Source organism: Arvicanthis niloticus, chromosome 17, assembly GCF_011762505.2.
Source record: "Arvicanthis niloticus isolate mArvNil1 chromosome 17, mArvNil1.pat.X, whole genome shotgun sequence".
In the NCBI taxonomy this organism is placed as follows: domain Eukaryota; kingdom Metazoa; phylum Chordata; class Mammalia; order Rodentia; family Muridae; genus Arvicanthis; species Arvicanthis niloticus.
The window spans coordinates 59,154,674-59,169,396 of NC_047674.1; the positions used below are offsets into that span (position 1 = coordinate 59,154,674).

The window sequence follows — 14,723 nt, forward strand, 5'->3', positions numbered from 1 at the left end:
GTCTCAAATATAAGTAGATGTATTAGAAGCTAAAATGATTATTTTGTCCTGTTTATAAGCATGTTAAAATGTCTGTGTATTAAGCACTATATTAAGGTTTGATTTAATAGTATGTGGTCATGTATGTGAAACCTAAGCATAAGATATTCTTTTAAAATTATGTGTCTAGTCCTAAAAGTATTGTTCCTATGAACAAATCATACTTGAACAAACAGAGCCTTAGGAATGGCCTTGACTTTAACTGTCAAAGATCTGATCTTAAACTGATTATCTAACAGGCAAATACACAAGATATCAGAGATACAAATATGTAGTTTTGTTCAACTATACAGATTGTAAAATTCACTTGGAAAATTCCAAGTGGTTCAAATATGTGTCCGCTATTCAAGTCTAACACAAATTGAATATACTAAGCTAGCCAAACCTGTAAGAGACTAGTAAGCAAATAATTCTATAGACTGTAGAGAAATCTCTGGTTAGATAGTATATTATACTATCTACAAATATAAAACTGTAACCCAGTAGAAAGGCCTCTTGATCAAACTAAATGATTCGTAATCCTAGTGCTTTCCACTGACTTTCAGCTATATGACAATGAGCAAGTTACTTAATATCTCCAACTCGCTATTTCCTCATCCTCAAAATAAAAGATTACAATCAGAATGGTTAACTCATTGTGAAAGTCAAGAAATCCAAGTAAAATATATAAACACTGTACAGCATATATAATAACTGAGTAATACTACCTATAATAGGCTATACTAATCTCTTTTCAAACACAAGGTCTCAAAATCATCTTACCGTCAAAAGGAATTCCCAGATGCCTGTGCTTGAGTAATGGTACATACATGTGTAATATCAAAGGAATGCCCACTTGTATAATTCGGTAAGTATTCCATCAATAGGTGTGAATAATAGTGTACCCTCAGTAGACTACCATGACTGCAAATATGTACTTTACTCAGCAATAGGGAAAGCAACTGTTTTTCTTCAAAGGACCACATAAATATACTAAAGAACATTTCAAAATAGAATTTTATATCTAACAGTGTATCAAGTTCTTTATCTCTAGAATACAAAAATCACAGATATATATACACATTTCTAATCCATGTTATATAAAAAACTGCAGAACATTTTTCAAGAGAAGAATAATAAGATATTACTGAAACATTTTAAATATAGTCAATACTTCAAGATAGGAAATTTGGATGTATGTACATAATTGACAGTTCTATAACAGAATTTCTCTATAAAAGTCATAGCATCTCAACTTGAGATATACAGTATAGCTATTCTTTCAAGTGTTAAAACTGTAAAGCACATAGTCGTTCAGTGTAAGACTGGGGAATGAAGACCACCTGCCTTTGTTCAGGTGACTATCTATTCATAAGTTACTCAAGAAAAGCCCTGCTGCTTTCCAAATGCCCACATAATATAAACAAAAGAAGGATCCAAATCTAAGTTGCAATTCAATTCTGTAAACTTCCCTAAAAGCACTCCAGTGGTAAAACAGACTTGGCACTAAAATCCAATAACTCCACCATTTATTCTAAAACAATATGCAGACCTGCCTTTAGAGAGACATAAAAGAATGTGGAGTCAGGTTTAACAAGTTCCATTTTTGTTTACACATGAAACACTGTATCATTAATCAGCAAACAACTTACAGTGACCACATATGCAATACCCTGACACTTTATCACATTCAAGTAACCCTAAAAGGGTAACTTTAAGGCTGAACACCAAAGCACAGCTAAAATCTTATCACTGCCATAAATTACCTACAAACTAAAAATAAAAGAAGTCTATGGCATTGGAATGAATATACTCTCTGCCTTAGAGCTAATACTTTAATTTTCAAGAACCACAAAGAAAAAGATCAAAACTAGTCAGTAACAATGCAGCGTCTAAAAGCAATAAACTCAAAATTAAGTTATAAATAATTTAAAGCATGTCATGAAGATATATTAATAATTCATCAGATAAATAATTTACTAAATAATCAAATAAATAAATAATGAAATACATAAATAAATCAGCAAATAAATAATTCTGCAAAATAACCTAAACAATAAGCCACCCAAACAAATCACAACCTATAAAACTACAATGATTTTCTGGATTCTGATAGTTTTAAATAAGCCAATGTATACAGAATAGATCAATCCTTGTTAGAATTAGAAATATTTGTTAATGCTATTGGAAAAATCCTCATCTTAATACATAAAAACACATTTTCAATTTTTAAAAGCAACACAGAATTAGTTCTTATAAATTATTAAGATGATTATAATGTCCAACTCTATATTTTGCATATATTTTTAATGTATTTTCCCCAAAACAAATCAACATGAAATATTCTTAAACTTCTTTTCAAAAATATACTTACAGTATGACAGTACTTCAGCCTTCCTGACAGTTTCCTATCTTCACCACATCATTAGAAATTTTCTGCAGGGACAACAGCAAGCAAAACCTTAGTTAATACAGACAGCATTTCATTCACAGCCGTATTTTATGAGTACATAAAATAATGGAAGTGAATCACATTAGTCACAAATTGTGTCAAGTTCTAGAAATGCAGCCTCAGTGTTAAGCTTTCTCCACTGGATCTGACATACAAGCTGTAACAATTCACATGATTTCAGATGTGAAGACAAAACATGACAAAGTAACTGGCTGACATTTAAATTTAAGAATAATTAAATTTAAAACCTCAAAATCTTGAAAAGAATACAATAAGATCACTTTAGCTGTTATAATCAGAATTTAGTCACACTCTAACTAGCATACCATAGGGTTCAAACTATAAGTGAGACATAAATTAGTTTTCACTGAACATGTATCTAGTTTCTTATGTGTTCCATAAAATACAGAATTCTTGAAATAACCCTGATTTGTCCATAAACTTTCAGGATTTTATTAGTTTTTGTTCTTTACTGAGTTAACTCTGAAGTTATAAACACTTTTTGAAACAATACTAAACAGTAAAGTAGTTATAAAAATAGTTTTAATTTTTCAGCTATCAATTTTTTTCAAAAATACAAAAATGTTCTGCCATACAATATACAACCTTTAATGTTTTATAGTTTGCCTTAAAGATATCAAATGTTTCCTGAAACAGTATTTACTATTATTAAAATTACTTGAGGGGTTGAAAAAAATGGTTCAGTGCTTAAGTGGGGACACAGCTTTTCAGGACGATGAGAGTTCAACTCAGAAAAAAAAAAAAAAAAAAAAAAAAAAAAAAAAAAAAAAAAAAAAAAAAACCTCAACAACCAGGAATCTCAAAACTTCCCATACAACTTCAGCTCCTGGGTAATCAATCCAATGGCCTAGCCTTTTGAGGCACGTGCATTCAATAGGAACACACTACCACACAGAATTAAAAATAATATAAAAAAAAAAAGTCTTAAAAGCACCTGTGATGGCTATTCTTGATTGTCAACTTGACTATAATTAATAAAATCATTTGAAGTGGGAAGACCTACTTTTAATCCAGACCTTTTGAGGTGGGAAGATCCTCCTAATCTGGACCCCACCTTCTGCTGACAGCCTATATAAAGGACATGGAAAAGGGAAGCTTGAGGTCTTTGTCTGCTTAACCATTCCTTCACTGGCATTAGAGCTTACTTCTTCAGAACTCTGGCAATATACTGAAGACCAGATGAGATATCTAGCCTGGTGTACTGCATTCTTGGATCTTTTGTTGGTAGAGAGTCATTGTGTGTGTGTGTGTGTGTGTGTGTGTGTGTGTGTGTGTGTGTGTGTGTGCGCGCGCGCGCACGCGCGCGCGTGCGTGCTTCTTGTAAGTTTTGTTCCTGACTAACGTGAACTGCTTGTTTTATTTTGCTTTTGTTTTGGCACTTGTTTCATATTAGCTGTGACAGTTTGATTAAGAATGGCCCCTATACATATACCCAGAAGATGCTCCAACATATAACAAGGACACATGCTCCACTCCTGTTCAGAGCAGCCTTATTTATAATAGCCAGAAGCTGGACAGAACCCAGATGTCCTTCAACAGAGGAATGGATACAGAAAATGTGATACATTTATATGATGGAGTATTACTCAGCTTATTAAAAACAATGAATTCATGAAATTCTTAGGCAAATGGATGGAACTAAAAAATATCCTGAGTGAGGTAACCCAATCACAAAAGAACAGGCATGGTATACACTCATTGATAAGTGGATATTTGCCCAAAATCTCACAAAACCCAAGACATAACTCACAGACCACATGAAGCCCAAGAAAATGAAAGACCAAAGTGTGGATGCTTTCTTTGGTCCTTCTTAGGAGTAACAAAATACTCACAGGAGCAAATATGAGACTATGTAATACAGAAACTGGAGGAGGGACCATCCAGAGACTGCTCCAACTGGAGACCCCTCCAAGATACTATCACCATTAGCAAACACCATGTTGTGGATGTCTGTAAGCGCTTGCCGACAGGAGCCTGTTATACCTGTCTCCTGAGAGACACTGCCAGAGCCTAACATATACAGAGGCGAATGCTTACAGCTAACCATCAAACTGACTACAGGGTTCCCAGTGGAGGAGTTAGAGAGAAGACTGAAGGAGTTGAAGGGGCTTGTGGCCCCATGGGGAGAGTGACAATACCAACCAACCAGAGCTCCCTGGGTCTAAACAGCTAGCCTGGGAACACATGCAGGGAGCCATTACTCTAGCTGTATTTGTAGAGGAGGATGGACTTGTCCGGGCATCAGTGGGAGAGGAGGGCCTTGGTCCCTTGAAGGCTGGATGAGGGGAAATTTGAGGGAGAGGTGGGGGGAATGGGTGGGTGGGGGCACATCCTCATAGAAATAGGAGGAGGGAGGGTGGGTTAAGAGGTTTGCAGGGGTGGGGAATGGGGAAAAGGGATAACATTCAAAATGTAGATAAAGTACCCAATAATAAGAAAAAGAAAAAGAAACAAATAATGGAACTGGCTATGGCAGTCAAATATTTGAGAATCTTTAACAGCAATTTAATATTACCCATATTACTGAAATTCCTTATAATTGTCAAGGATAAGAGAGTATGGAATGGGCCCATGGAACTTTAAAACTATATCTTCATAAAATAAAAAAGGGGGAGATATACCCCTGTACACCACAAATTTATTTAAATCATATTCTTTTTTTTATCTTAAAGTTGTTTAAAAAAAAAACTGGATGCCAAGGAACTTTCTGCTGAGTGTCTATGGCACTCTACAACTAGGTATATTTATGCATAGGTGAAAGGGAAGGATCCACTTACTGGCATAAGGCATGATCCCGATCAGGTATTAAAAATGAGCAAGAGGGCATTTTTGTGTTTTTATCTGCAGGATGCTGAAGGAGCCTGTTGACCACCAGAGGGACAGGTGAGACATTCTGATATGAGGACAAAGAATGATGCTGACCTATGAGCTTGCTGAGTGCCCTGACAATGGTGACTGGGAAGCTGTATTGGACAAAAGTTCCCAACCACCATTGCTTACCTATACCCCTGATGAGACAAACTGCCTTGCCTCAAGTTCTTAGACCTTGTGAAACAGAGAATCAAAAAGAGAAGTTATAATGCCTCTTGTATTGTTATTAAACGTGACCAATTATTCGGACTCAATCATGGACTGGTCTAGAAAACAATCCAATATTGGAAATAACAGTCTTCATTTGGAAGTCTGGTTCTGGACATTTTCAGAGACATATATGGAAAGTAGCTGCAGTTCTCTATGATGTTATGTTTACAAGAGATAAAGTTGGGACAGGATCTGGATTTCAAATAGGTATTAGCACATGTGTTAAGGCTCTTTTATTTATCAAGTGAAAAACACTTTTGTTTCTTCCACAGTATTTAATGTAAGTTACATTGATTATACACCTTCTAAATGTGTTTGTGTTTTGAAATCCAGCATGTCAGTTATGGAGGTCTATCAACCAGCTTTTGTTTTAGTACCCTGAGTATCACAGAACCTTGGTATTCTAAAAATAGCTTGCAAGTATTGGAAGAAATGAGTCAGGCTTCAAGCAGAAACAAGAGGGTAGTGGGCTTGATTATTCCTAGTATAACAGCTTTAATTACATTAATTACTAGCACCACTGCTTCTGCAATTGCTGTGACACAAGAAGTTAAGACAGCTACTTTTGTTAATCATTTAGCAAAAAATGTTTCTAATGTGTTGAATATACCAGAGGATTTAGATAGGCATTTAGAAGAACGGATTGATGCTCTTTGATGTTCTTTATCCTATTCAAATTACTGGAAGGAGGTTCAGATTTTAAGGGTAAGGAGCCATCTTGAGTGTCATGACAAATACCATTGGATTCATGTTAGTTCTACAATTTACAGTGGTAGTCATTATAATTAGGAAGAAGTTTAATGACAAGTGCAGTGTATCAGGCATAATTCTAACACATCTCTGGATGTTTTAAGGACACATAGGGAGCTTATGAATTTCAAGAATGCTGCTCTGCTGAGCACTGATGCAGTAGATACTGCAGATAAAATTACCATGGCTTCAAAAATGGCATACATAACTTGATCATGCAAGCCCTGGGAATACTTTGTGGCCTGGTAATACTTTTATTCCTGCCCATTGTGTTAAAGCTTTTCTTCAACAACATCAACATGTTGGCAGCCAAGTATATGGCTTGAACCTCAAAATGAACCCCCAGACAGAGTTATTAAATTAACAGGCTGGCAAGCCAAGGACAGGTAAGATTCTGCACAGAGCCTTACCAACCTAAGACAGAAGTGAATTGCTTTTGATAATGCATATTCCATGAAAAGTAAGGAAGGCATTCTTGTCAGAACAACCTAAGACAGGCTCAGTCTTGTTAATGAAATAGAAAATGGGGAGAGGTGGAGAGCCTTTGGGGTTGTTTGGCAGAAATCTGACATTGGCCAAGGACAAGGAAGTAGGCTTCAGGCATTAGGCTAGAACAAAGAAGTAATTTCAGGTAGTAATCTAAATCTTAGGCTAGAACAAAGAAGTAATCTCAGGCAGGAACGTAAATATTAGGCTAGATCAAGGAAGTAGGCTTCAGACATGAAAATGAACTTGGGCTAGGACAGGGAAGCAGGCTCAGATAGTTTGGTCATCCTGATAAGCCCTTAGAAACAGTGATCATGGGAGTGTTCATGTAATCGGGTTTAATGCCTTGCTTTTTCTTTGACTGTGTTTATTGTATTGCTTGTTCTTTGACTATTTGCATCTATCATATTGCTAGACCCTCAACCTAAAACTTACCTTAATACATGCATGTAATCAAAATGGTATAAAAGCATAAAGGAGGAGGGGTGATGAGATAGGGGGTTCTAGGGAGGAGAAATGGGGAAAAAGGATGACATCTGTATTATAAATAAATAAAATATCCATTTAAGAAAAAAACAGCAGAAAAAAATGGCCCCTATAGGCTCATACATATTTGGACACTTAGTTCTAAGTTGGTGAAGTGATTGGGAAATATTAGCAGTTGTGGCCATGTTAAAGAAGGTGGACTTTCTTTCTTATGGGTGGGCTTGAGGTTTCAAAAGCCTACACCAGGCCCAGTCTTTCCCTGACTAATGCCTATTGATCAAATGTAAAGCTTGATTACTGCTTCAGTACCATGACTGTCCACCATAATAAACTAGCAAGCCTCCAATTAAATGCTTTATTATTTGAGATGCCTTGTGCTGGTTATAGGTAGACTTAACCTCCTGACAAAGTCTCATGGCAATCTAGACAGGATCTTGAGAGGAATAGGAACAGCAAGATGTGGAAGAGCCCTCAGGCAGTGGTAACTCATTCAATGGTGGAAACAAAGGCCACTTAAACCTTTGAAGGTTGGGTAGGGACTTTCTGGGAAAATGTACATTATTGGCCAGGCCAGGGCACTGGTGATACCTAATTTGCATACAGGGGAATTCCAGCAATTGCCCTACATGACTTTGTAAGGGGAGAGGAAGTTTAACCTGGCTACTAGGCTAGGTGATATCCTGGACTGGGAGAGGTGGGGAGTGCCCCATTCTTACTAGGGGCCTGCTCCCCACAGTCCCAAGGTTCCCTGGTCCCTTAGCCTTGGTCATAATGTCTATTCATAGCAACAGAATAATTAAGGCACTGGTCTTTCTTTTGTTTTCCTTTTCATTTTTGTGAGGGTTTTATTATGATTTGTTTTGTGTTTATTTTTTGTTTTAAAGAAAGAGAATTACAAAAAACACTAGGGTGAATAGGGAGATAAGAGAGTATGGTAGGCATTGGGGAAGGGAAAAATAATCAAATATATTTATTTAGATAACAACTTTTTAATACAAAGAATAATAGTCACAGGGTGTGATGGCACCCAACTTTAATCCCAGTACTCAGGATGTAGAGGCAGGCAGGTCTCTGTTCTATAAAGCAAGTACACAGAGAAACCCTGTCTGGGAGGGTAGGCAGGCAAAAAAAGAGATAACATTCAAATCAAACAAACAAAAAACCTTACAAAAATCATATATACTAAGTTTTATACACCTATGGGTATTGATTTCTAGCTGAAAGGAAAACCAAATACAATGATCACATTATGATACAAATTCAAAGTTATTGGAAATTATGTTTTACTTTACTATTTGGGTAGCAATAAACTATAAAGTCCATGTAAGCAATATACAAACAAATGCAGAAAATTTAGAAACAATAAGGAAACTCAAAAGCCATCTTTCAGTCTTTCAGTCTTAAGGGTACTAAGATGGTGCCCCTAAGATGGTGAAAATAAATTTATATTCTGATATACAAGGCTCGGAAGAGAATCTATGAAAAGTCAAGAAATGTATGAAGTTGCTGTTTCAAAATATTATATTCTAATATAATATCTAAAGAAATTATCACAAACATCTCCTTGCTATTACCCCTTTACTGTCATGCCTACTAATCACTTCTCCTATGTATCCCCAATCTCTACTAATCATTAATCCATGTTTAAACATTTTGTCATTTTGACACTGCAAGAATTCTCTTGGAATGAGATCATAAAGTGTCCTTTAAACCAATCAGTCAAGTCAGTCAGTCAGTCAGTCAGTGTCTGTCTGTCTCTCTGTCTCTCTCTCTCTGTCTCTCTCTCTGTCTCTCTGTCTCTCTGTCTCTCTCTCTCTCTCCCTATTCCTCCCTTTCCCTCTCTCTCTTTTTTCTCCCTATCTCTCTCTCCCTCCCTCTCTCTCCCTCTCTCTTTCTTTCTCTCTCTCTCTCTCCCTATCTCTCTCTCCCTCCCTCTTACTCTCTTTCTCTCTCCCTATCTCTCTCCCTCTCTCTCTTACACACAAGCTATGTGAATATGTATACATATGTATAGTATATGCAATTAACAAGAACCAATATAAACAAGAGTTAAATTAGACTGCAGAGCACTCAATTTTTTTAAATATTTAGTAAAAATGGCTTAAATAACAAAAGGTTACACATCTAACAGTTATAAAATAAAAATATGTAAAATTCTCATTCAATGTAAAAGGTAGAGCTACAACAAGTCAATTCTTCTAAACAGAAATGAAATTTGTCTTTTAGATTTATCTTAAATGAAACTAAGACAAAAAGAAACAATGTAAAAGAACCTGGAAGATAAAAAAAGAATAGAAGCTAGATTTGATGAAAGATCAACTCTTTACACTATCAATATATTAAAGAAAAAACTTTTAAATACAGCAAAAGTTTTAATCACATTCTCAGATGTCACAACAATGTAAGGTTACTATAAAAGCTTCTAGACATTTACTCTGAATTTGTCTTTAATTCATCACAGAGAAATGAAATAATTTTGTCCCTTAGCACTGTCTTTGTTATGATACTTTGAAAAGCACTGGTCTGAAATACAAATAGAGGGGTTGCAAATGGCTTAGCAGTCTTCTCTAAGACTTCTCTAAGAGCACTGTCTTCTCTTTCATTAAACCTAGGTTCAATTCTCCGCACTCACATGGTAGCTCAAAACTCCAGTTCCAAGGCTTCCAATTCCCTCTTCTGGCCTCTAAGGGTACCAGGCATATATGACATACAAACATGCAGGCAAAACACCCATAAAACCAAACAATGTGTTTTTAATATAAACAGATCAATATTATTAAAAATATAAAAGAGATAAGAAACTATATATAATATTCAACTAGCTAATAGAAGATAGAAGGAAAAGACAGGAAAACTCCCAAGAAGTTGCAGAGTTGGCATACACAGAGGAAAACCAACAAAGACCTTGTCTCTAATGAGGACCTGTATCCACCTTTGTCTTCTTACTTTTACATATGCTGTGGCATATGTACACTTATATTTACATATACAAACGTGTGTAGAAACACGCATACACATACACTGTACAAATAAAGAATTACAACAGTATATCAGTAAAAAATGAAAATATTTTCAATTATGTTGAACAGGCCTCCAATTTCCAATACTTATCCTCTTCATTATGAGGTGAGCTACATATTTCAGCATACTTATCTCTCAAATACATCAAATACAACAGATTCTTTTACTTTCAAATACAGTTGTTTTGAAGATGTTGGTGCTCATATTTATACTAGACACTATTAATTTATCTCACAAGACAGTATCATTTAAAATATTCTGAAATCAAATGTAAATTTAAAATCTACTAAGTAAACTGAAACTATGGCACCATACCCACAAAGAAAAACATCATAATACCTTCATAATGTTTGGGGGTTTTTTTTCAAATATTTGATGTATAACTAACTGAAGCATCACAATAGCTCCATGGAATTCTGGCTTTATATGAAAAAACATTCAGTAATGGATAAAAACTTAGAGAGTAACACCATGTGAAAATGAATATATATACACATACATATGTACATATATATGTGAAAAGAATATAACCATATAATATAAAAGAATAATATTTAAAATCCACTCAATGGTAACTTACTAATCATGCTACCATAAAATTGAAAAGACAATCATTAGACATACATAGCAAACTTTAAAAAAACATGATTCACTAACCTACTTAACTCAGGGCCACCCGATTCCAATAATTTAGCAAGATTACGTTTCAATGAAATTGCTAATCGGAGTTGGTAAGATTCACACACACCAACCTCTAAGAATACAGAAAAGGAATTTAAATTAAAAAAACTGAACAGATTAAAACATCCATCAAAGTAAAGACTAAAGTGTAGCTATAACCTATCATCCGTACTTAGCCATGAAGAATAAAGGGTTATGTAGATAGGAAGATGGTCCAGTCTGGAAAGTGTTTATCACCCTCATAAAAGGCCAGGCACCATAGTGTGTACCTATGATCCCAGCACTGAGGAGGCACAGACCTGAGGATCTCTGGGCCTCACTGTGCAGCAAATTTGGCTGAATCAGTCAAATCCAAGTTCACTGAGAGATACTATCTCAAAAATAGAGCAGGACTCAGGAGGACACCAGATGTAGACATGCATAAATACATCCATGTGCACCCCACATACAAGAGAGAGAGACAGAGAGAGAGACAGAGAGAGAGACAGAGACAGAGACTCAGGCGGACACCAGATGTAGACATGCATAAATACATCCATGGGCACTCCACATATATGAGAGAGAGAGAGAGAGAGAGAGAGAGAGAGAGAGAGAGACAGAGAGAGACAGAGACAGAGACAGAGACAGAGAGATTGATTTAAACCATCAGAGAAAATCAGTGGTAGGGTTCTCAAATTAAAGAATTCTTCTCCTGACTATTTATGCCTATTCTGTACTAAATGCCTAAGAAAACAGCAAACAATTTAGCAGTTTAAAACTGAATTTAAGTTGGAAGTTTATGGTGAAGTTAAAAGAAAACAAGCTACTTGAACTAGATATTAATAATGTTCAGGGTAGGAGACTATTTGGCCTTACCATTTCAAACATTGACAGCTCATACCAAGCTTAAAGACCAACCCATTCTAAGACAAATACAAACTAATGGTGACTTATCAAATTTTACTATTATCATTATATGGTTTGTATCCCAGTTCCCTCGAAGAAATTTTTTTTCTTTTGTTTGTTTTATTTATTTTTTTTTTTTTTACTTAAAGCAGGCTTTAAAGCATAAAGCATATGTATACACTTACATGGGCACATTCATGTACAAAAAAATGTTCCGCAAATTGCAACTTTTTTCATTTTAAATATGAAAGTTTAAATAAGTAAACAAAATTTTGAACAACACAAAATAAAACTTAATGTACTTTAAAATATATTTTAAATAGTAAAAGTAAATCATAAGGGTATTACTTTTTATTTTCACCCCCCCCAAAAGGCTTACCTCTAAATCTGTCAATGTCAATGAGGATTTGAGCATTACTGTAGAGATTTTCATAACTAAAACTACAGTATCTAAATACTAAAATCATGAATCAGGATCACACTTATTTCAAAACATCTGTAGCAGGTGCTGTATTAGCCACTGCTCTGGAAATTAGCATCTTCATTATTTTTCTTCCATGTGAAAAATATTGCCTTGTAATGATGTTCATATCAATTCTTTTCCCACTCCAAAATAGCCCTTTAAAATTCACACCGGAGAAGAATGGAGCCTGTTTTGCATGTCTCTGAAGAGGTGACCTAAAGGTCAACTGCTCAAATCAGAATACTATTCTTTTTTCAAAATAGCCTACATTTTATATATGAAAAAAAACATATGAAAGTTTTACAGTAAGTCAGCTATTATTCCCTATAAAACTAAACAAATCAATGAATTAAGAGTACCTTTATATACACAGACAGAGAGAGATACAAACACAGACACAGACACACATGTCTACCCTCACACATTAATGTGGTACCAGAGAACAAGTCTTGGGCCTCACACATGCTAGACAAGGCTGTACCACTGAGTTATATTCCCAACCTGCTTTGCTTTGCTTTGCTTTTTTCCTTTCTCTTTTCTTTTCTTTTCTTTTCTTTTCTTTTCTTTTCTTTTCTCTTTTTTCCTTTTAGGGTGTGTGGGGAAGTATTTAATTGGTAAGGCTATCTTTGAACATTTGATCCTCTTGCTTCCATCAGACAAGTAGCTGGGATTTCAGGCCAGAACCACTAGGCTAGGTTCCTCTAAAACTTTTGAAGTAGCATTTTATTTTTCAGTGGTTAATTCTTAAAATTCACTACATATTATTCTAGAGAAGAATACTTGCTAACTACTTTATCATCATCTTTCCTATCAATTAAGAACTAACACTAGTGTTAAGCTGTAAATATTAGCAAGAAAATCAAGTAGAAATAGTTCATGCCTTGTTCTCACCTAATTATAAAAATTATCTTAAAAGGTTATGTGACTTATTTCAAATTCTATATACTTAAAATCATAACTATTCATAATTATATATCTGAACTGAAATTATAATAAATTAAATATTCTAAATTTAAATTATCGTTATGGATTTTACAATTAAGCCATTCTTATAATTTATATGAAATCTTTCAACAAAAAAATTAGATCTAAAATTCTACGACCTTTTTGTAAATAAAGTCATTAATTTTCAGTCATCTTTTGATTAGATTGACATTTATATGTAAAGATATATAGGTTATTATTTTTGGATTTAAGTTCCTACTAACAAGTGTAAATAAAAATCATTAACTAAAGGTTATTTAAAGTTTTTCAATTTAAATTAGGTTCCCTAAACTTGGGATAATTTTTGGTAAATGCTTTTTGTTTAAAAAGTATAAACTGCCATATAATTATAAATGCAATTTAAATCTGTTACTTAATTTAAGATAATTTAAATTCAAAGACATCAAGAATAGTTATTATAACTTTTAATTATACTGTGTTTGAGAAACTTATTCTCATGTCACTTTAAGAAGAGCTAAGGTTATATACCATTTCCATTTCATTTTACTGTCATTTTATTTTATATTAAAATTAATCCTTGTGTTCTCAGAGATACTACTGCACTCATTTTCAATCTTCGATAACATTTGTAAAATGTCTATAGTCAAGTGCAGCCCATAACAAACATGTTAGTTAACAAGAATTCTAAGAATAGTTTATGAGTAAATTTCTTAGAATCACTTTAAGAGACCAAATTTTACTTCATGGATGGTTACTGATTGGACTATATAAACTAGTATAATCAAAAATTTTTAAAACAAAAATCAATGTAGCCAATATCTAAGTAAGAGAAATACTTTAATTCATCTGTAGAAACAATGTTTTCTATATTTTACCACACAAAAATCAGATAAACAAAGTAGTTTAGTAACTCTTTATACTGGTTTTTGTCTTTGTGAATTAGACACAAAATTAATAGTTACTGTTACTTAGTGCAGTTCATTCACAATTGCACATAAAAGATACATAAACAACAAAAAGACATATTTCTATCTCTTTATAGAAAGCCAAGATATATTCTGGTAGAGGAAGATACTGAGAAACAGAAACATGCTATACTAAGTTTTGAAGCAAATTTACTAACAAGCTTTTCAGGTTGAAGTTTTAAAAAGTATTTTTAAGAAATGCACATAATAGTACCATTACAATATCTGTGCTGTTGCCAATTAAAATTTATGTTGAATAAAGTTTATATTATGCCTTCTATTTTAAATAAATGTAAGAGAATATCTGTTCATTTTCTGTACATTATAAAAGAATAAACTGAAGCTCATGTGTACAACCTCTAGAGAAGAGGGTCTACCTTAGAGCGGTAGTTCTCAAGCTATGTGTCATATCCCAAGAAATCCTAGAGGAGCCACTGATCTCACAGCATCGGGCATCATATCCTGAGAC

At 34.2% G+C, this 14,723-nt stretch overlaps 1 protein-coding gene across 6 annotated transcripts in view; it reads right to left on the minus strand.

Annotated features, from left to right (window-relative positions):
• Tbc1d5 (TBC1 domain family member 5) overlaps window positions 1–14,723 on the minus strand; it is a 469,862-nt gene that overhangs the window by 410,366 nt on the left and 44,773 nt on the right. For 5 of the 6 annotated variants that reach the window (XM_076915391.1, XM_076915393.1, XM_076915394.1 and 2 more), the window contains exon 2: window positions 2,393–2,454. The gene's annotated coding sequence lies outside the window, so the exon portion shown is untranslated. Of the gene's footprint in view, window positions 1–2,392; window positions 2,455–10,972; window positions 10,998–14,723 lie in introns of those variants that run through there. The other variant, XM_076915392.1, reaches the window with a different exon arrangement.